This window comes from Cibotium barometz, chromosome 24 (assembly GCF_041138505.1).
Source record: "Cibotium barometz isolate CiBa-2024 chromosome 24, ASM4113850v1, whole genome shotgun sequence".
Taxonomy (NCBI): domain Eukaryota; kingdom Viridiplantae; phylum Streptophyta; class Polypodiopsida; order Cyatheales; family Cibotiaceae; genus Cibotium; species Cibotium barometz.
In genome coordinates, this window is record NC_141069.1 from 29,403,079 (window position 1) to 29,425,287 (window position 22,209).

General features: G+C 45.3%; 1 pseudogene; it reads left to right on the top strand.

The window, feature by feature from the left end:
• The first annotated feature begins 5,599 nt into the window (after positions 1–5,599).
• LOC147625151 (uncharacterized) lies at positions 5,600–6,463 on the top strand (annotated as a pseudogene).
• Positions 6,464–22,209: the final 15,746 nt, after the last annotated feature.

Consider the following 22,209-nt stretch of genomic DNA (forward strand, 5'->3'; position numbering starts at 1 on the left):
CATATCTAGAGAGAGAACAAAACATATCAAAATCATCGATGGGTTGACTGTATCTTAGAGCCATGAGATGGAAACCATTTTGTAATCATTTATATTAAAAAACTAAGACAATACATGTATTTTGGAATCAATTGATAAGATCTATTCTTCCTTTACATCTTGTTTCTCAGTATTAACATCAGCCATTTCTGGCTTGTCTTGAAGTAACAAAGGTTTGTGTCCTCGAAAGCGTAGAAGCTGCTATTTGCCATAATCTTCAAGCTCCTCGACATTACTTATTCCTGCTGATAGAGCTGCCGCAGTGTAGGTATAGAAAAAACTTCGTCTACACCTTGTATATCCAGGCAAATACCCAAAAATGTCCAAGGCTTTCATTTTATCTATAAGAATTACCTTACTATAATTTTTGGGTACAATGGTTCCACCTAAAAAGCATGACAACGTTTTAAATACAAACGTGCCAACTCTCCCTTCCCTGCTCAGTGTGTTGTGAAATACTATTATAGGAGCTTTTGCAAGATCCTTCAGGTAATGTCCCAGAGTAGCGTCTTTTCTTGTATGAACTCTTTTGTGGCGCAAAAGGAATTCATCCCTCTCTGCCTCTATAATCTGCAGAGATATAAAAAGATTGTTACTACAAGAGAGAGAGAGAGAGAGAGAGAGAGAGAGAGAGAGAGAGAGGGGTGGGGGGGGAAGGATCTACACCTCTACGCCCTCGTCACTGAGAAAAGTCTCCTCCCGATAAAGATCTATAGAGCTAGAACATTCCTTCTTTAAATCCTCTAATGATGGCTCTACAGAGAGAAATTTGTCAGCTGAGCTAGGTAGGAGATGGTAGCCTTTCTTTTCCTGGAAAGAAAGAAAACTCTTGGCATTCAGAAGAGCATTCCCCCTTTTATATACATCATTAGTGTCAAAACACTTTCTAAGGCAATCCTTCGCATTAGAATTGAATTCCATCCTCTCGTCTTCACTCGCATCATCTGGCACCCACCCATATTCAAGGTCGTGGAACTTCGCTATTTTTGATAAGGCATAATCCTCACGAATATTAAAAACATTTTGGATATCTGCAAGCAAAAGATATGCCCTGTCCCCGAAATAGAATTCAGGCAAGATTGGTAAAATTAAACCCCACACGTCTATATTGAGGGGGTCAACATCCATTACATTCCTGGAGAGCGTATTTTTAATCTCAGTAATGTCAAGCTGTTTGGTGGCTTCAGCTTCCTTCTCCTCGTCCAACTGCTCCTCTAGGTCTTCTATTTCCTTCTCCTCCTCCTCACCTTCAGCATCCTCCTCTATAACGTCCTCAGAAATGAGGTCTTCCCCTGATTCAGGAAGCTCTGGATATAAACAATGGAGAAAGCAGATAAAACCTATGAGCTCAGTTACAATTTTACAGTCTTTTTTGTGTTTTGAGCACCAAAATGGCCTGTAAGAGGGATTTAGCTATGTGTATTTTTTATACAATGCATTTGCGCCTTTATTCCCTTTAAAGCAATCCATCAAGTGAACGCATTGCTTTCCATCTGCAATGACCCTCCCCTTCCCAACACATTTCTGGTATTCGTCCATTTCCTTTCTGAAGTACATAATATTTTGATTAATAATATCTTCGAGGGGGATAGGCTTGTTAAATTTATCTGCAAGATGGTGGAATACATGAGTGGCTCCGGATTTGCGGGCAAAATCGAAGAGAGCCTCGTCACACAAAATATCTTGATTTTGAAAAAAGACTGCTGTCTTCGGTTCTTTATTTGAAGCCTCCTTTTTCCCAAAAGAAGAGAAATTTATATCCTTTTTCTGTGAGGGTCTTGTTGGAGTTTTTTGAAGGGTTTCTTTTATTAAATCCAATGCTGTATCTGCATCAAAATCTTCTTCGGTGTCTACTAACTCGTGAAAAAATTTTGCCTACACCTCCTCTTCTGGGTATTCAACCACGCCTTCAATGAGGGCATCAGACTCCGCTTCACTATCATTATCACTGTCAGGCTCTTGCACACTGAAGTCTATATCCCTTTTTTTGCTCGTTTGAACGAGCCTAAATTTCAAAGGCATTGATTCCATCCTTGCTACACTACAAGTTTCCGGATCAATTAAAACTCTTTTGGGAGTTTCACTCTCGAAATCTGCAAACAAAAAAGATTAGAAAAATTCTCTCCCTCACTATCTTCCTCTCTCTCTCTCTCTCTCTCTCTCTCTCTCTCTCTCTCTCTCTCCCTAGATTATACACACAACAGAATATATTGGGACATGAACGTGCTCGATGATTTAAGCAAACATTTCTGCCATTCAACACGTATAGACGTGCTTGTTTAAAGCATGCACGTTCATGCGCGTTGCTCGGCAGGAAACGAGAGAGAGAGAGAGAGAGAGAGAGAGAGAGAGAGAGAGAGAGAGAGAGAGAATTGGGGGAGAGAAAGAGTGAGTAAGAGATTTCAGCCATTCAACGCGCATAGACGAGCTTGGTTTTAGCATATGCGCATTGCTCGACAGGAAACGAGAGAGAGAGAGAGAGAGAGAGAGAGAGAGAGAGAGAGAGAGATTCCTTTTGATTGTGCTATGGAATGCACAGAGGAGCCAACCGGAGAGGTGTCAATAACAGACAAACCAGGATCTTCAGGTGGGAAAGTGCAGGATGAAGAAAGAAAACGCAAACACGTGTAGGGCACAGTGCCTTGCACCATTGATATCCAAGCTAGCTCATTCCGAGCTCACTAAGCTGCGTTCACGCGCAGTGGTGTCTTTTTGTCCGTAGAGCTTCGTTGACTGGTCAATTCTCACCGGAATTGGAGAAGGTCTCATAGGCTTGTAAGTCTCATCTAGGACAAGAGCTCTAGGTCACTAGTTATCCCGTCGGGACCCATTAGGCTGCGTTCACGCACAGAATACGCTCTAGAAGCCTACTAGTCCGTGGATAGCCTAACAGGGACTGAAAGCCACTCAAGCTTGATAAGCCTGTCCGCGATACATAGTGCTACACATTGATAAGGATTCTTGCAGGATCGAGCTAAGTTAGGTTGCGTTCGCATGCAAATTGATAGTTTCGGCTATTTGACATAAGCACCTGACCAAACTGACTCGGTTTCATACCCACATTGAAACGAGGCATCATCACACTGCCATACACAGTTGTCACCAAGTCTAGCTTGTTCCGAGTCAATTTGGGCATGTTCGCATGCGCAAAAGCCTTTTGGATACAACACTCTCCAGAAAAGGCTAAACGTGATCTATAAGGACCCTCACACTTGATAAGTCCCTTAGTCCAACCCAGTACATTGCATCTATATCATTATAAGTCAAATTGGACTAAGTTAAGCCACGTTCACGCGCTGTGAGGTTCCTCGAGCAGATTGGGACATTCGGTGTCGCCTAAATGACACCCCTTGTCAATAGGTGAACCCAGGTGTGAAGTTGTATATATATGCCCTTTATTAATGTTTTCTGGCATGTTTCTTCACCCACGTTTAGTTAAACACATGTACACTCGCACCTAAGGAGCACGTGTACACATTGAACCCTCGGTGGATGCAGGCCAGCGCTCCAAATTGTTTTACAGTTGTACGCATATCAGCATCAACTGTCGGAAAAAGGTGTGCACAATTTCTTTTTCAGTACGTTTTCCTTTGTTTAGAGTTTTATTTTATCTTTCTAGCAAAAAACATCAAAACCCCAAAAAAACATCAAAACATTCAAAAATACAAAAACATCTATAAAACTTCAGAAAATCACAAAAAATTTAGAAAACAACAAAAACTAGACCTCGAATTAGGGTCAAGTATCAGCTCGTATGTGTAGGGTTAAGTGTAGAAGACACAACCAGTGTGCTTGCGAGTGCAGACCTTTGCACCTCCAGCAAAACTATCCGTCTTTTCCCTTCCATCCACCCAGTCAAACTGTGAGCGTATTAGCGGCCATTGAACAACGACAAATCCACGCCCGTTGGGGTTGGGATTCCTACGTGTACTGCCCTGATACTCCTTTTGGGGAATACTGTGGCAAACTCCTGTTAATCACAGCCCATAAGAGTCATCGGGATAGACCTATCACTGACTTAGACCTCAACCTAGGCACCCTTCTCCCTCCCGGCCGTGAAGATCAGGATTCTAACACTTGGAACATCACCGAGGCCACAAGAGACTTAAACCTCTAGAACAATACCACTTTGGGAAAACATGCAAAAGGGAGAAATCATTTCATCCTATGTGCAAGGTGCGCTGTGAGAAACATCAACAGTGTGCCTGTGAGTGTAGACCCCTCCATTTCCAACGACGCACCACACTTTACCACGTACCCAAAGTCTCCCACAGTTTGTTAATATCCACGGAACAGAGGCAAATCCATACACAGTGGTGTTGGGATTCGTATGTATATGCGAGTTACAAACGCTACGGGAGAACAGTCTGTCAAATAGCTCGTAGAAATCGTTTTTCTCGACCTTTGACAGTACTAGATATCCCAAGCGATACTCCATCTATACCAACACAAAACCAAGAAGAGTCCCATCCTCCCCTAACCCATGTGTGAAGAGTTCTGTGAGGAACACAGGCAATGCAAGTGTGAATGCAAACCACTTCACGAGCAAGGCCCGTCTCTTCCGATCTCGGCAGGATTCACTAGCCGTGTCTCAAATCTTGCCATAGCCATTGATAGAAGCCTAATTTGTTCTAATTGGAGTTGGGAATCGCGTACCCTTTATTGTATGCGAGCAAGTTGCCCAAGATATCGTAGATTGTCAAGAAACTACCCACACTTTGTCTTGTGCAACCAACCCTACCCAGGCAATCCTTCGTGGAAGGCACAGAAACCCCCAATCCATGACCATAATTAGAAGCCTATGAACTTGAGGTCTGGACGCATCATCCAACCCCACGAAGAGAGTGCTTCGAACGATCCAAGATCACTTCCTAGTATTGGAACAGGGCCATCTGTAGGGTCACAAGCAAGTGAAGCAACCCACCTCCGTAGGATCCTTAGTGAATCCTCTTTCTCTAGTGATACCATGAGTAACTACGAGGAAGGAGATAACCCAAGGGTCGAGGCACCCACAAACAGTGCAAGCCTATAAGACAGATTTTCTAATTTCATCGGCTTGGGTAATACGAACGCCAACGCTTCCCCTGAGCCACTGGGTGGCAGATGAGGAAGTTAGCTCCTACTTCGCTAAGGAAGCCCCAACCGAACCACCCCACGTAGAGATCACAGTTCCACCGCTAGCCATGGATGAAGAGGTTCCTCTTGCTGACAATGGCATGACTAATGAGGAGTTGCATCAGATTGAAGAAGCTCTCCAATTGGCTCACCAATTGGAAGCGGAAGACACATTAAGAGGGCAGCAACGCTTAATCGAGCGCCAGGCTAAGGCCAAAGTTATCGCCGACAAGGGCAAGGCAAAGGTGACGACACTGTACCAATTGATGCAAGAGTGTTCCACACTAACAATTGGGAATATGTTGTCAAGACACAAACTCTCCATGACAAGGTCACTAAGTTTACCTACCCAGTGTCGTGGGAAGAGTTAAGTGAGCATACGAAAGCTGCCCCAACCTACCCTCTATTCAAGAAGATACTTGCAGATTGTCTTAATCACATCCTCATGCAAGAACGTCTGAGATTGGGAGTAGACTATCCTTGTGAGGGCCCCATCTTGTTTGTTCAGACAAGCGAGTCACGAGGTCCAACCTTAGAAGAAATGGAGACCCCACAGAAAAGCAGAAAGGATCCTCCCATGATGATCTCTCCGGGTTATCAAGAGAATCCTCGCGCTTCTACTTCCATCTCCACCAAGGCTCCAATTGATGATGGTTCCATTCCCTTGAGCTACATACCTTACGAAGAGACAGTCACGCACCCACCCCCTGCGAGTAATGTTCCAAGCTCTAGTAAGTCTGTTCCAAGGAACCCCGCAGAGCCATCTACATCCAAACCCCCATTTGGACCCACTTACACTTACGTCACCAGCTCACCAAATACACTAGGCTCCGCTCCTAGACCGCCCATGTACGCTGCATATGCTCCAAGACCTATGGTAGGACCTGGATTTATGCCGCCTACTACCATACCTCTCCACCGTACACCCCCAGGATTTCCAGCTCGTGCCCCGGCACCCACCACTACCAGAGCGGCATCACCTTTCCAAAGGGTGGACTGTCCTTACCATTCTCCCCCAGCAGTTGCTACCCCAACTGTCGACCCCATCGCTGTCGCAGCTGCTGTAGGGAAAGCTATGGCTGAACAATTAGCCCCTCGAGCAAGGGATCCTAATCGAGCTGACTTACGACGCTCAGTAGATATTGCCAAGCTTATGAGCAAGTTCTCTGGTGATGGAGATCCTAGGCAGCACCTAGAGATCTTTGAGCAAGTATGTGAGGCCCTGAGCGAGAGGAATGATGTCTCGAAAAGCCACGCCTTTAGTCTCACCTTAGATGACAAGGCTGGAAAATGGTATCGCACGCTCAAACCCGAGGAGAAGCGAAACATGGCCACCATCAAGACTGCATTTATAGCAGCTTTTGCTAAGCAAGGACCTAAGTGGGGATTATCATCCCAATTACATTCGGCTGAGCGAAACAATGGTGAGTCCATGCGTGATTTCATCAATCGTCTCAAGCACCTGAACTCGCAATGCAAACCCCACGAACGGTTCAGAGATGATCAGCTTTTGGATCGTCTAATCAATGGGATGAAACACACCGAGTTGTACAATAGCTTGGTCACGAGGGGAATAACCACATGGGATGACACTGTTGCAGCAGTAATTGAACTAGAAGATAACTTAGAGATTAAAGAGGCAACTAGTGCACCTAGTGAGACTGCATCAATCCCGCCTTCTCAGGCTACTGCCCCATCCACCATGGAGCAGATGGTAGCTGCCTACATCCAAAAACTATTTCGTGCAAATGCGCCCCAACAGCGTAAGGAACCTACTCGTGAGCTAGTCTTTTGCTCTACTTGCAATGAGAACCATCCCACAAGTGAGTGCCCCACACTTCGACCCAAATATTTCCATCCTGGATATCAAGGCCATAGGTATGGCTATGAGGGCCAAAACCATAGATTTCGCCCCCCTTATCAATATGCTCCTAGGCCTGTGGCAGCCCCACTTGCCTTACCCGCACCACCTGCTAATGTCCAGCCTGCCGCCATTGTCCCAACTCAGGCACCAAGGCCCTACGCCCCGGCTCGTCCTTACCGCCCCTACACACCTTATCCGCCACCAGTCTTACCCCCTCAGCCACGAATAGTACCAGTCAATCAAGTAGTAGCTGAGGAGGAACCAGAAGAGGAGTACAACCCACCCGAGGGCGAGGAGGACTATGAGATCTATCCCGAGTACTATGTCAATGACCCCGAGGGACCAAAACCAGTCTATCAACTAACAAGATTGCAAGCTAAGGCTGACCCAGTCCTAGCTGCCAAGAACGAGAATGACGCCAAAAGTACTACCTCAAACAAGAGACAAAACAGAAAAAAGAAGGCCAAAAAATCAAAAAAGAAAATTGTGGGTACCACCTCAGACCCCGTCACCATACAAAACGCAAGTGATGATTCAGATAACTCGTCAGTCTCTGAATCTAACCATGATCAGCAGTCTGGGGATGCAAACAAACCAAACCATGTGAGACAGCCTAAGAAAATAAAACCCAACAAACCTGGTGTTTATCCAGCACCGGAACAGGAGATTCAAAAGCTCCACGAGGCTATTGAATTAGTCCAAGAAACTCAGGCTGCTCTAGAGCCCAACCCGAAACCCCTTCCTGATGCTTGGAAATTACCCACTACAATCAACAAACCCATCCAAACTGGAAAACCCCTACAAGTACCAAGTGTAATTTCTGAGAAATCAGAAGAAGAGCACGAAGCCCAATTTGAGCGTTGGTATCAAGACATGCTCAAACATCCTAATCCCGAGGAGCATGAATTAAGCCCGCGGTTCGGGGAGACTGAGTCCCAACTTGGTCCCCTTGATGCTACATACCCCCCATTGGATAGTATACCTCAATCGGATCACGATGAGCAAGAACCATGGAATATGCCATTCCCACCCCAAACACCCTCAGAAGGACGCAGCGTGGTAGGTGCCCAATTGAATGCACAGAAACTCATTAATTTCTTAGGCATGCCTACCACCACTAGCATGTTAGTCAGGCTCAAAGGGGATCCGGAATTGGCAGAAACCTTACGCTCCTTCCTGAATGATGAACTCACTGTCAATCTAGAAACTCTTCAAGAGGCTCCTCTAGTACACATGCCCCCTCAAGAGATGATACATGATAAAGCTCCTGAGAACTCACCTAAAAATGACACAGTGGTGGCGGAGACTGATCCCAAGTCCTTGTTTCGACTTCGCGTCAACATGCTTGGTGATTATTTTGAAGGTGATGACTCTAATGCAGTATTGCCAATTGTCTGCAAAGGCAATACCATTCTGGCTGTACTTGATGGAGGAGCTGGTGTAAGCATCATCACCAAACGATGCTGGGAAAAAATGGCATGCCCACCTATGGAAGTGACCAATCTCACTGTTAAGCTGGCTAATGGAGGCCTAGTCAAGGCTCTGGGTTTACTCAAAAACCTTAAGATGAAGGTCCTCGATCATCATATATATCATACCATTGCAGTTATGGACTTCAATGATAAGCCCGGCTCTTACGAGATGATTTTGGGAAGGCCATTCATGAGAGAGCATAGTTTGGTCCATGATTGGTCTCGTAATCATGTCTATCTGACACTTAATGGTGAGCATGTACGAGTAGATCTTAAGTCCGGAAAAGCACATCCATTGGCCCACGGATTCTTCCACGAGAATTCCGATACCACTGTATTTTCGGACTCGGATGCTACCACGTCTCTTAACTATTGCAAGACTTGCAAAAAGGAGACTGACCCTGACCGTAAGGACTATACCATAGATTACAGACCAGCATTTGATGATGATTGGAATCATTTGCTAGCTACCGTAGATGTTTGGGGAAAACGAGGAATCACGTGTGTAACGGCTGATGGAACCCCCATTCCTGAAGTCGTTCCCTTAAACACCTTTTCGGTAGAGCATCTAAATGACACAGAGGAATCAGATGATTCTGATCCTAGTCCCGACCCTAGCACCAACGGTTCTGAAGAGGAATCTACAACCAAACCACCCAAGAGTAGGAAATCCTTCAAGTTATGGCAAAGGGGCAAAAGGACTATTGCCCGACGTAATCAGAAAGTGAAGGATTGTACTACTTCAGCCCAATGGCTCCAGTACGTAGGTGCCTTTGATGCCAATCAAAAATTAGTCAATGATTGGGGAAGAGCTACAGCACTTGATGCATCGTAAATCCCCCCACATTGAACTAAAAAAGATTGATGCGCAAAAGGATTCCAAATCTAGTAAAGCATCGCGTAGGAGAAAGAATCGTGAGGCTGCACAGGCAGAAAGACAAGCTAAGAAAGAGCTGAGGGAAAACAAAGCCAAGGATCTGAAGACAGATTCATACCCTGTACCCGATAGGTTTAAAGCTTTTACTGTTGGGGATAGACACCTCGTTTTTGATAAAGCTCAAAGAAAGCCATCCGAAGGAAGTAACACAGGCTATGATGGCCCGGCTGAAGTCAAGGAAGTTGACTTAGCTGATGAACAGGAAGATCCAAAACCAGTTTTCATTGCCACTGATCTCTCCCATCTAGAAGAGCAAGAGTTGCTAGCTTTGCTTCGAGAGTTTAGGGATTGTTTTGCATGGACATATAAGGACATGCAAGGCGTACCCCCTGAGGTTTGCGAGCATACAATACCTATGAAGCCTGATGCCAAACCAGTGCATCAAAGGCCGTACCCAATGAACCCCAAGTATGCTTCCCAAATCCAGGAAGAGATCAATAAATTAATTGAATGCGGATTCATCTATGAGATTGAACATCCGACTTGGGTATCGCCCATCGTGGTGGTCCCTAAGAAGAATGGGAAACTTAGAGTCTGCATTGATCTCAAGAAGGTGAATGCTGCAACTTGCCGTGATCATTACCCACTACCATTTAGTGAGCATGTTCTTGAAAGAGTGGCAGGAAAGGAAGCCTATAGTTTTTTGGATGGTTACTTCGGGTATAACCAAATCTCTATTGCTGAGGAGGACCAGCCAAAAACTGCTTTCATCACTGAATACGGAGTGTTTGCTTTCAAGCGAATGCCATTCGGTTTGACTAATGCACCAGCAACATTTCAAAGGCTTATGAACCATGCATTCAGGGAATTCCTAAGACAGTTCTTAGAAGTGTTTTTGGATGACCTATGTGTGCATTCATCTTGGGAAGAGCACCTTGAGTGCCTACGAAAAGTCTTTATGAAATGTCGCTACTATCGCATATCCCTAAATCCCCATAAATGCCAATTTTGGGTAAAGCACGGTGTGATCCTAGGTCACATTGTGTCAAGGAATGGGATATCCACAGATGAAGGGAAGGTCAAACTGATATTAGAACTTCCACCCCCCACAAACTTTAAAGGAGTTCAACGCTTCATGGGACATGTAGGATACTACCGACGATTCATCCTATTCTATGCTCAAATTGCTCGTCCCTTGTACAAATTGCTCATTGAATTCAAGTGGACTGATGAATGTCAAGAATCCTACGAAAGGTTGAAGCAAGCTCTAGCATCTGCTCCCATTTTAAAATCACCTAACTGGGAAATCATCTTCCATGTGCACATTGACGCATCCAAAGTGCCAAGAGAGAAGTCCACTTTGAAACCACAAGCCCTTTTTCACATACCATGAGGCACATAACATCACGGAGGCACATTGCTGGTCTAGGAAGGAAACCCATCCTCAACCAATAAAAGCTTTTCATAATCCCTTTTCCACCCACACAAGGCCACCTTCCATACTTCCCAGCTACCTTCTCCCACTTCGCCGAAACGTGGTAGGTAAATTGACATCCTATATGGCTCTGTAGAAGGAACAAATGGATGTGGCATAACAAGCCCTCCTCTTGAACCTTGCCTAGCTGGAGACCTAGAAGAATACAGCTATTGGATGGAATTCCCCAACGGCACCATCGTATGGACGGGTGGACTCGATTAGTCGGGTAGCCTTCCAACATATTAAGTGAAAGCCCTACGTTAGATAAATAGGTTCTCGAGCAATTCTATTCTAGAAGACTAGGCAGCGGTGCTGTGCCTTGCATGGATGAGGAAAAAAGCGTTGTCTCTAGGAATCAAGACTAGTAGCCCAAATTATGATCAATTACCCTATGGTGATTTGATTTTTAGAAGACCACGCTCCTTCTACGAGGGAAATGGACAAGTTTGGATCTCCAAGGATCGGTCTCGTACTCAACCACTCCCTCACAGTATCACCCAACCCATAGCTAGAAGCAAGCGTTGTATTTGGGTTCGCAAGGACCAAAATCAACTCATATCCTCAGTCCCACAGGTCTTCAAGCCAGTAGCACCCGATGATACGGGTAAGGTTTCAATACCATGCCCGCCCCAAATCATAGAAACCACCCAAACCTCTACACCTCTTCATTTGGATTCAGCATGCATGAACATAGGAGACCCGCACACAATAACAGTAAGCCACGAAGATGACGATAACCAAGTGCTCGTCTTTCCACCCCCACGCCAAAGGGTCTTAGCCAATCAAGATCAACTAAAGCTAAAAGAAATAGATGCTCTAGGGATAGCCCCGTCTTCCACCATCTCGCCAAGAATACAGTTGTCACATGCAGCGGAGATAATCAAACGCCACATCCAACCCCCACAATGGTGGGTTAACAGGTTCTCAAGACCACAATCTCTCGGGACAACCATTCCAGAAGCATCTATGGCCCGCTTGACAGAACAACCAATTCCAGTGTTCTTCGCCGAGGCAGATCCTGAAGAAGATCTTCTCATAGCCTTCCAACATTGGATACCCTATGCAGAAGAAAGAGCGGAGTATGAGCGGCTATTCCTTCAACAGTTTTGGCCTGAATTGCCTAGGGAGATCCGAAACAAGGTCAGGGTGCTAGTCTGTAAAGCTCACTATCGTAGACATTACCCTTTTGGAGCTATCAATGCTCCAGCCACATACCAAAGAGCAATGGCAGATCTACATGCAGCGCTACCGACATGAACAGGGGGAAGAGATGAGAAAAGAAAGAAAATAAAAATATAAAAAAAATAATAATAAATAAAACTGGTTACGAAAATCCCACTAGGGCGTGATCAGTCCTTGATGCGTGAAAATCTGGATTCCAGACATGCACAAGGGGGAGATTCATGAAAACCCAAAAAGGCATGAATCTTCTATTAATAATTTTGGGGTAGTATTCTGTGTATATAGTCTTTCATTCTCTTCTATTTTTTATTTTAGTTATCACTGCACTGCATTCTTCACAAAGGAGGTTTTTACGGAATTGCATTGCATCCATTTATGATGCACAGGTTCTCATAAAGCTCTTTTGCAGAAATGGCTGCTAGTACGCGTATGATACCCAAGATTCCAACTCTACCTATGGAAGATATAGCGGCTATGGGAGGAAAGTTCCTCTCAGGGAAGGTCACGGCTACCTCAGGTGAACAGATTGGCGTTTGTGTCTATACGACACCAACATACAAGATTCTAAAGGAGGAGAAGTATAGACACATTCTCATCACAGTGGGCCTAGGAGGAGTGCTGGAAATGCTTCCACTTGGAGTTGACCTTCAAGCTTGTGCTGACTTCATGGCTACCTATGATGCCAGCTCACAAATCGGCACCTTTACAAGTCATGAAGGGCTCCCCTCAACTGGTGGCCGATGCATTGCAGATGGATCTAACCACACCCAAGGTTAATCCAATAGCCCTACCCACCTTAAAGGCAAAAGGAGTCGTCCAAGAAGGGACAAAGAAAGGGTTCAAGTACAGTGAGCTGCTTAACAAGGAGTTAGCAATCAAACTGCAAGGGTTCGACTTTCTGACTACATGGACACTGGTAGATCATGCCAATCGTGTAAGTCAGACTGCCTTAGCAATCGTCATGGAAGGAAAACCTTGTTTTCAATATGTGTATTCGAGCCTTTTGGAAGGGCTAAAGAAGAGGCAGCCAGTGCTGAGCAACCCGCAACTACTCACAAGAATTCTATACTTCATGGCTTCCATTCCCTTCTGCGGCCCAGAAACAGCCTCCTTAAGGGCATTGCGTGCTCCTCAAAGCCACCTCACAGAAATCAAGGAGTTACCTCTGGAGGACCCTGCAAGTGAGGAAGAGAAGGTAGAAGAAGAAGAACAACAACAAGGGACATCCAGCTCCATGATGGGTGAAAAGCCTCTACAGCTCACAGAGAAACCTCATCGGGATATTCCAGAAGGAGAGGAAGGACTTCCACCCCGACTTGAAGGAAAAAGACAGGAGCAACGTGAAGAAGATGAAGGTCCATTCGAGATCAGAGATGTCTTTCAAGGGACCCTACACAATCGAAAGCGCCAGGGTGAAGCCTCTGAATATTTTAATTCACTCTCCAGAAAATTACAACATCTTGATGTGTTCCCTGAAGAAGGATACCCTACCACAACATAAGCGGATCCATCTCAAAGTCCTATAGGGGTAACGGATGCCTTGATTGTCAGTCAACACATGCTCCTACGACAATATCAAGAGCATTATGCCAGAGTGACAAGAGAATATGTGGAGTCAAAGAAGGCCAAGATAAGAGGGAAATACGAAGAGAAGCTGAAGGTTGCTATGGGGGAAAAGGAGCAAGTCCAAAAGGAGCTGGTGTCTATGAAGTCCAAGGCGGAAGAGGCCCTACACAAGGTGGATAATCTTCATCAGGAACTCGATAATGAGCAGAAGCAAAAGGAGGAATTGTCCACCATAGCTAGCAAATTAAAAGAGCTGAGCAACTCACTCAAGGAGGAGAATGACAAGCAAAAAATCACGCTTGACCAAGTTGTGGGAGAATGTAATACCTTGGACACACAATTAAAGCAGTGTGCAACAGAACTTGAGGTGTGCAAAAAGAAAAATGCTTCCAAGGATGGAGAAATAGCATGTCTCAAGGAGTTCACCCCAGATATGCATGCCCAAGAAGCAATAGATTCGGCGAATAGGCGGCTGACGGTGGTACTTAATGCACTCAGAGCCACAGGACAGCTCTTGTGGGAACCCAAGACAGTGACCCAAGCGCTAGAGTTGGTCCAAGGCAATATCACAGTGGCCCTAATGAAATACGCCGTCAACATTTTTGCTTTGGATGCTCTTGCTTGCAAGAGAATAAAGGTTTATGGCAAGGCAACAACGCTTGATTTCATTGCCTTCTCAGCCTTTACACAACACATCAGTGTGCCCGCCGACTGGAGCTTCCTCACTGAACAGGACACTTTCATTATTGTTAGATGTTTGCGTGCCTGGTGCACTCTCATGGAAAACTCTGAGGAGTATAAGGAGGAGGATGGTGAGATGATCCAACTGGATGTGGAGGCTGCAAATCTCCCCTCATCTCCAACTACAGAGGCACAATATCCCCACAACTGGAAGCTCATGGCCACGTTGAAGAAAAGAATCCTGGCAGTTCGATCGAAGATGGCCAAGCAAAGTGATAAAGTGTACCAGGAGAATGGACTCTGCTATTTGTTCTCATGTGTATATGAAAAGATGATAAAGGGTGAGCCCAATAGCATCAACAACAAGGATGTCCAGTACCCTGCTAGTGAGGAGGTGGAATCGCAAGAAGTGTTCTCTCTGTTCAAAAAGTTACAAATTCCAGGGGAAGTCATCGACATTGATGACAAGGGAGATAACAAAGGTGACGACGATGATGATGATGCCCCAAGTTCAAAGAGAGCACCCAAAGAAGGCACAGATAAAGAAGGGCCTGGACCATCAAGCACCCCTCCTGCTAAAGAGACAAAGGAAACACCCCAAAAGGGAAAAGGCGCTGCTCAAGGCCATGAAAACAAATCTCCCCCTCCCAAAGAAAAAGCTCTACTGCAATTAGAGCCTGCTAAAGTCATGGAGGCAGCAATGAAGGGTCAAGCACGATCAACATTTATCGCTAACCCTCTACTTGGCATACCAAACATGGTCCCATCTAGTGCTAAAATTTCGGCAGGCAAGGAAACAGACCCTCACATTGAGCTCTATCATTATGTGGAGCTACAAGCGATGCCAATCCTTAAACTCTGCAATCATTGCATTCTGCTGCAGAAAGCACTAGGGTCTTCATTAAGCCTCCTAGAGAGCCTTCGCCTGTCAAGTGCAGAAATAGAAGGAGAACATGAAAAGATGAAGAGCAGGATAAAGGGGAATGAAGAGCAGTTAGCCAATGTAACCACAGAATTGCTACAAGCTAAGGAGCAATTGGAGACGGGCACTTCAAAGCCCAAAAGAGCACCAAGAGGAGCTGCTGCCAAGCAGATAAAGGAGCTAGAAGAACAGAGGGATACTTGGAAGAACGCCTTCGACGAGCTCAAGGCATCCAAAAAAGGAGATAAAGCCCTAGATGAATGTAACACCAAAGTTGAAGAGCTACAAAAGAAGCTAGCTGAAGAGCATCAACGAAGGAAGGAGCTGGAGGACTAAATGAAAGCCTTGGAGCAAAAGAAAACAAAAGAGTCAAAGCCTCCTGCAAAAGAACATAAGGGGTCAGCACCAGTATCTCACCCTCCTCATTCCAAGTCTCTACAACAAGAAAGTGGGGAAACTGATGCTCAAGCACTGCAAAGAGTGCGACAAAATAGGGAGGACCTGCGAGACCAAGTAGAAGAACTCAAGAAAAGCAATGCAGAACTGTTGGCAAAGGAGAAAGATCTCAAGAAATCCATAGACATACTTCAAGAAAGGAACCAGCAGCTTTGCAAGAACCCTGTCGTCTCTCAAGCACATTACCATCCTTCACCTCTCCCAAAGGAAGAATGGTATTACATTCATGGAAGTATAGAGCAAACCCTTCAATGGTTCCAACAAATCGTTGAAGATGCAGTCTCTGGACATCAAGCTTCCAAAGAAGCAGAGGGACTATAGGGAGCTCTTCAAGCAAATGGAAGGCATCATAAGGACCTTGAAAGAGCATGAAGCATTGCAACCCCCTGAAAAGGAGTTTCTCACATTGGGGAGCAGGGCTTCGATATTGAGAAACATGGCTCCAAACTCCTGCAACCCATGAAGGATGCTCTCGAGGACCCAAAGCGCGTACGGCTCTTTGATATTCTGCCTCCTCGGTCAGGGCTTGACAAAACAGGTCTCGGAGCTAGTAGCATGCAGGGCATGGGTAGTGCCTCAAGTTCATTTGTCAAAGGAACTTCCTTGCTTGACGAGCAAACCACTCAAGTGGAAGTTAGCCAAAGCAGTACTTCAAAAGGTCATGCAAGTCCACCCCATGCATATCCAGAATGGGCACAACTACATACTCCACCACATTCGCCCTTGAGAGCTGAAGGAATAGATGCATTTCAAAACATTGAGCATCTAATTCAAAAGGCGGATCATGCCCCTAAGCAGCTCTTCCACAAGAAGTTCCCACTTCAACTCATCCTGGAAGAGTCCGAGGTTGAAGAACAGGTGAAACATCTCAAGGATCTCTTTGGAGATGAAGATGCAGAGGATCGGGAGCAATACATTTCAGAGCTCAAGGCACAATATGGGGACAAATGGAAATTCACATCAGATCCATTCCTTCTCCATATTCGGCTAAAAAAGATAGCCCCTATCCCCTACACAGAGTGGCCTCACAAGTCCCATCGTTTCCAAGTATACCCCTACATGTCAGATGAGGTTGGCTCACATGGGACTGGTGATAGTAAAGCTCGCCAGGAAGGTATTGGATGGGCATGGATGCGATTCCAAGACACTTCATTTTCAGCCCAAAACTTGACGGACTTCATGGAGATACGCATTGTCACCACTGAGATCCAATACCTGGCACGCCACTGGATACGTAACCATCACAAGCGCCAAAAAGAGCAAGAGCCACCTCTATATGGGACACCTGAATGGGAACAAATGTTTGAAGAACAACCTTTATGGAGGCACAGGTACTTAAAGGTACAAGAATTGTACGAAGTGTACAAAGCAGCACCAAAGGATATACGGGCTGATCCACTCTACTACCCAATAGAGAGGAGATGGAAATGGGGACAATGGGAAGCACTAAGGTCCAAAGATAAAAGAATTTCCTATAACTTCCCAGTGCTACCCGACAAAGAGTACACAACTCTCAGTGCCTTCCAAGGCGAAATGGTGAATATGGTGGAAGCATGGAATCTAATTCCAGACCCAGCGATAGTGGCAACATGCCGCTTTTTGAAGCTCATCCTACTGCTCACAAAGCTCCCAAACTACAATGAGCTAGAAGCTACCTCCATGCGCATGAACTACAATCTTCACAAGGGCCCAGAATTACAACAAATTTATCATTATTTCCACAAGGTAAAATACATCGGTGGAAACTATATGATAACATTTGAGGATATGTTCGACACAAGATTCTGGGATACAAAGGAGGAGCTCTTCTTTACAAGGCACACCCCTAGTCCACTGGCAAGGTATGAGACCAACTTCACCAACAAAACACTCAGGAAACGTGCCCAGGTCTCTCTACGAAACGCCAACACCCAAGGTTGATGCCGAGGACGGCATCAAGAACAGGAAGGGGGCAATGTTAACTCGGCATCTCGATGGGCTCAGAAGCGGGATGGATTGAAGCAGAAGCAGGAAGGATCGAAGCTCAAAGGACCAGTGGAGGAATAAAAGCAGCAAGCACAAGAAAAAGGAGGAATAAAAGCAAAGCCACACCCATTATTTTTGTAATTTTAATTAATGTAAAATCCGTGCCCAATTCTTGCCGGATTCTTGTAATTTAGGGATTTCCCGTCAAACCTTGTAATTTTTAATTTTTTCCGTCAACGGCCAAAAAGTAGGAGTTTTGAGTGTCCCGGGAGCGCCAAAACATGTTCAAAATGGCCTAGGGTCATAGTATGGGCGCCCGGGCACCTTTTGAAAGCATAAAAGGGCCAAAAATTATAATTTGGGGACCGATAATTTTACTTTTTTGACAAAAAACGTGAGAGCTTTCCTGTTCTCTGTTTTCTCTGTGTATTGCTGAGTGTGTGAGAGAGGGAGAGAGGAAGAAGAAGGCTTGCAGGGAGGCGCTTGGAGTAGTGGAGAAGCATCTCATCGCCGCCCTCTATGCGCGTGGAGTGCTCATCGCGAACGAAATCGACCGAAGGTGAAAGGGTGAGTGACACACCCTCTCTTTTCCTTCCTAGCAAGAGCAACCCTCTTGTTGTGTATGCGTATATGAAGGTATACGCATGCACGGCCATAGCCCAAGTCCCCGCATCGATTATCTCTCCCTTGCCTAGCCTTCCTGCATAAGGAGGTGAAGCAAGAGAGAGGTGAGTTAAACTACTCTCCCGCATCATCTCTTCCTGCGTAAGGGGAGACGGGTGGGAGAAGGGCTTAACATGCACCTTATGCAGGTATCTAGTAAGGACCTGCAAAGCTCCACAATGCACAATGCCAGTGTCAGCCATCGCACGACTAACAACTCCCACTACAAATGAAACCACTGCAGCTGTTAACTCAGGTCTCGAGAATAATAGGTCATACATGAGAGACCCGAATACTGACAAAACATGTGCTGTCTCTGCCAACCTCACTCTGTCAGCCAACACCATATACATACTGTGCATCCTGAGGACCACTTAACACCGGAATAGCCTGCGTGTCCTCTGAATGTCCTGGCAAAATGTCAGCATCACTAGACAAAGGCATATAAGACAAGAATGACTGCAAAACCAAAGAATCAGCACCATTTCAATCACTCGGCCACTACATGGACTCTCCGATACACTGCTGTGACTCACAAGTGCAAAGACGCTCTAACTCTGCAATCACATACTCAACTGTAGACATATCATGCATAGCTGCATCTAGGTCGTCCTCAACCTCAAAGGAATCTGACGCATCATAGAACAATGCATCTATCTCTGGCTCAATCGTCACCTCAAGTGACTGACCAAGTTGTGCATCGCCAGAGATCTCACCATCTGCATGAGTAACACCACAGACTCTCTGCACAACTGGCTCTAACTCTGTCGTGTCTGAGTCCACAACTGACATGTCCTGCATAGTATTGGAGGGTACTCGCAAATGAGACACCTCTCATCTCTCGCTCCCCACAAGTCAGTGTTGTAATCAAGACTTTACCATCTCGGACATAAGGTATGAGCAATGGGTAAACAACATAAGTCCTAGCTCCACGAGCAATGACTAAGGAACCCAACTGCATCAAAAAAGATTGCTCTGCAAGCAGTACATGATAGCCACTGTCAAACAATTATCTCACTGAAATGAGACTCTGTCCTCCCAAATCTAGAACATAACGTACATGACAAAGTGTGTACAAAACACCACTGAGCAATGACAAACATATATCTCCTGCACCTGCGATCTCATACACTAAGCCATGTAGATGCATACAACCAAGTCTCCCACTAGAAAATCTGCTAAACCACTCATGATGAGATGTGACATGAAACGTAGCATCTGCATCTAGCAACCAACGTGGAGAAAGTGAGCATCCATCAAAGTATGCAGGAGGAACACTAGAGGCAAAGGTGACATCACCTTCACGGGTGTACTCAGTCACAGTAGCTACCTCTCTCACCTGTGTCAAAGCAGTGTATGCATCATGCATATATCTCCATCTCTGTCGCCTCATACGCCTGAAGCAATGATGCCTAATGTGCCGTGTGTGGCCACAATGCCAACAGTGCATATGATGGGAAGAATGAGAACGATGTGTACGAGACCTCAATGTCTCAACCTACGACTGTGTATGTACCTGCTCATCTGTACCATGAACACGGGCTACTACATTCTCCATCTCTGAAGCCATGAGCGCACAAGGAAACAATGGACAACAAGATGAGCAATGTACAGTCAATAGAAAGAGTGAATGGATGCGGAATCCTCAACGCAAACCAAACACAAAAGATGCCTGCCAACAATGACCTGCCAATCACCGCAACAGCCACTGCCACTCGCATCAAAGTGTGCTACACACGGCAAGCCCAATGGCAACTCAAGGCATCAAAGCTGCTACCAAATTGTAGGACAAAATGGACTCAAATCAGCCTCAACTAGCATACATAACCAACTGTAGCAAATGTATAACAACTGGCATACAAAACAATGCCAAAACTGTATGCAAAGCAAATGTGCTGGAGACTGTATACACTCTCCCACCCGAGAGCAAATCACTGCCAAAATGCTCAATGCACGAGCAACCAGCTGCCAACAAACATGTGCAGAATCCTTGATGTATAACAACTGGCATACAAAACAATGCCAAAACTGTATGCAAAGCAAATGTGCTAGAGACTTTATACACTCTCCCACCCGAGAGCAAATCACTGCCAAAACGCTCAATGCACGAGCAACCAGCTGCCAACAAACATGTGCGGAATCCTTGACGCAGTAAAATGGCATCCCCACCAAAAAATCACAAGTCTCAAGCAATGCCACAATCAATCGTAACCAATCTGGGAATCCCTCAACCAGATCACATGAGCATAGAGCTCCCATAGTAACTTACATAAACTGCAATGTGTGAGAGAATGCCAAATAATGGCCAAACTGGGACTCAATCGACCAAAAAATGCAATCCACAAGATGCATACATAGTGTCTTGGAGCTCAACAGGATATCCATTGCTCTAAGCTAACACAACGGGCACCAAGAGCATACACGCTGCCAAAACTGCAACTTGTGGACTCACAATAAAGCACCTGCACTCAAAGAAGACAACAAAACTATGGTCACGCACGAGGAAGCTCAACTCATTGCAAGAGGAGCATGCATAAGGACCATAAAATAACTCCACCTGTGTCCAAGAACTCCTGCTACCAAGAAAAGTCATCCACAATACATAGAAGAGCACATTGCTCACATGCCTACAAACTGTGAATAACACCTGCCATTGCAAGGCAAACATCTGCAAAGAGGAAACACCTGTACTTGCAATAAAAAAGTGGATGTGGGAGCTCAAAATAAGGTGATGGAAGCCCTTAAACCAAAAGGCAAACACCTATGAGAAAGCCTTTTAAGAATTGGATGTGTGGCAGACAACAAGTGACAATAGGGCAAAACTGTGAGCCAAAAAATAGTTTCTGTGTTCTGGTTTTTTGACAAACCTGCACTTCGAATCATACTAAAACTTCTTCTACCAAGTCGTAGAGCTCAAAGCTGGCTTCTGTGAGGTATTTTATGGAATTAGAGTTTCCTAGCTCAAGTTATGAGCAAAATAGTGAAGTGCTGTCCAGCTGCCCTATTGAGCGACTTCAATGATTTGAAAGTTGTGGGTTGATCTGCAACCTATGGGCTGATCTGCAAGTTCCACACACACAAATACACTTAAATCCAGGCTCACACATACACTTGATAAACCCACACACTCACAATCTCTCCACTTCACACAAGCTCTACAAGCTCGCCATAGCCGCGAGACTCAAGCTCCTGTCGTGACTGCGATGCACGCACACGAGCGTCACGCACACCCCGCACACCTGCGCTCTGATACCAATTGATGAGGATGGTGGGAGCGTACACAAGAGCAAACAAGAGGGAGAGAGAAGAGAAGGCAGACACGATGAGGGTGGAGCTATCCTCACAATCTAAGGTGAGTGAGCCCCTTATTCTATATGTATAAAGAATAAGGAATGTGTACACATGTGGGCCGGCGGACACTGGGTGCAGGCACACTGCCTTTACCCAACAATGTAAGGTTCTACACTCGCACAAGCACTGTTCGTGTTTCTTACACTTAACCCTACACATACGGGATGAAACGTAGCCCAAATTGTAAGCCCTGATTTTTGTTGTATTTAATTTTTGAAGTTTTATGGATGTTTTTGTCTTTTTTGATGTTTTTGGTGTTTTGTGGATTTTCTGCTAGAAAGATAAAATGAAAGCTTAACAAAGAAAAACGTATTGAAAGAGATTGTGCACACACTTTTTTTGACGGTTGATGCTGATATGTGTACAACTGTTTTGCAAGTTAGAGCACTCAGCTACATCCACCGAGGGTTCAATGTGTACATGTGCTCCTTAAGTGCTAGTATACATGTGCTGAAGAATGGGAAAAAAACATTACAAAAAGGGTGTACATACATATATCTTCACACCAAGGGCCACCTGTTTGACAAGGAAAATCGTTAGGCGACGCGTAGTGTCCCAATTTTCTCAAGGGACCTTGCA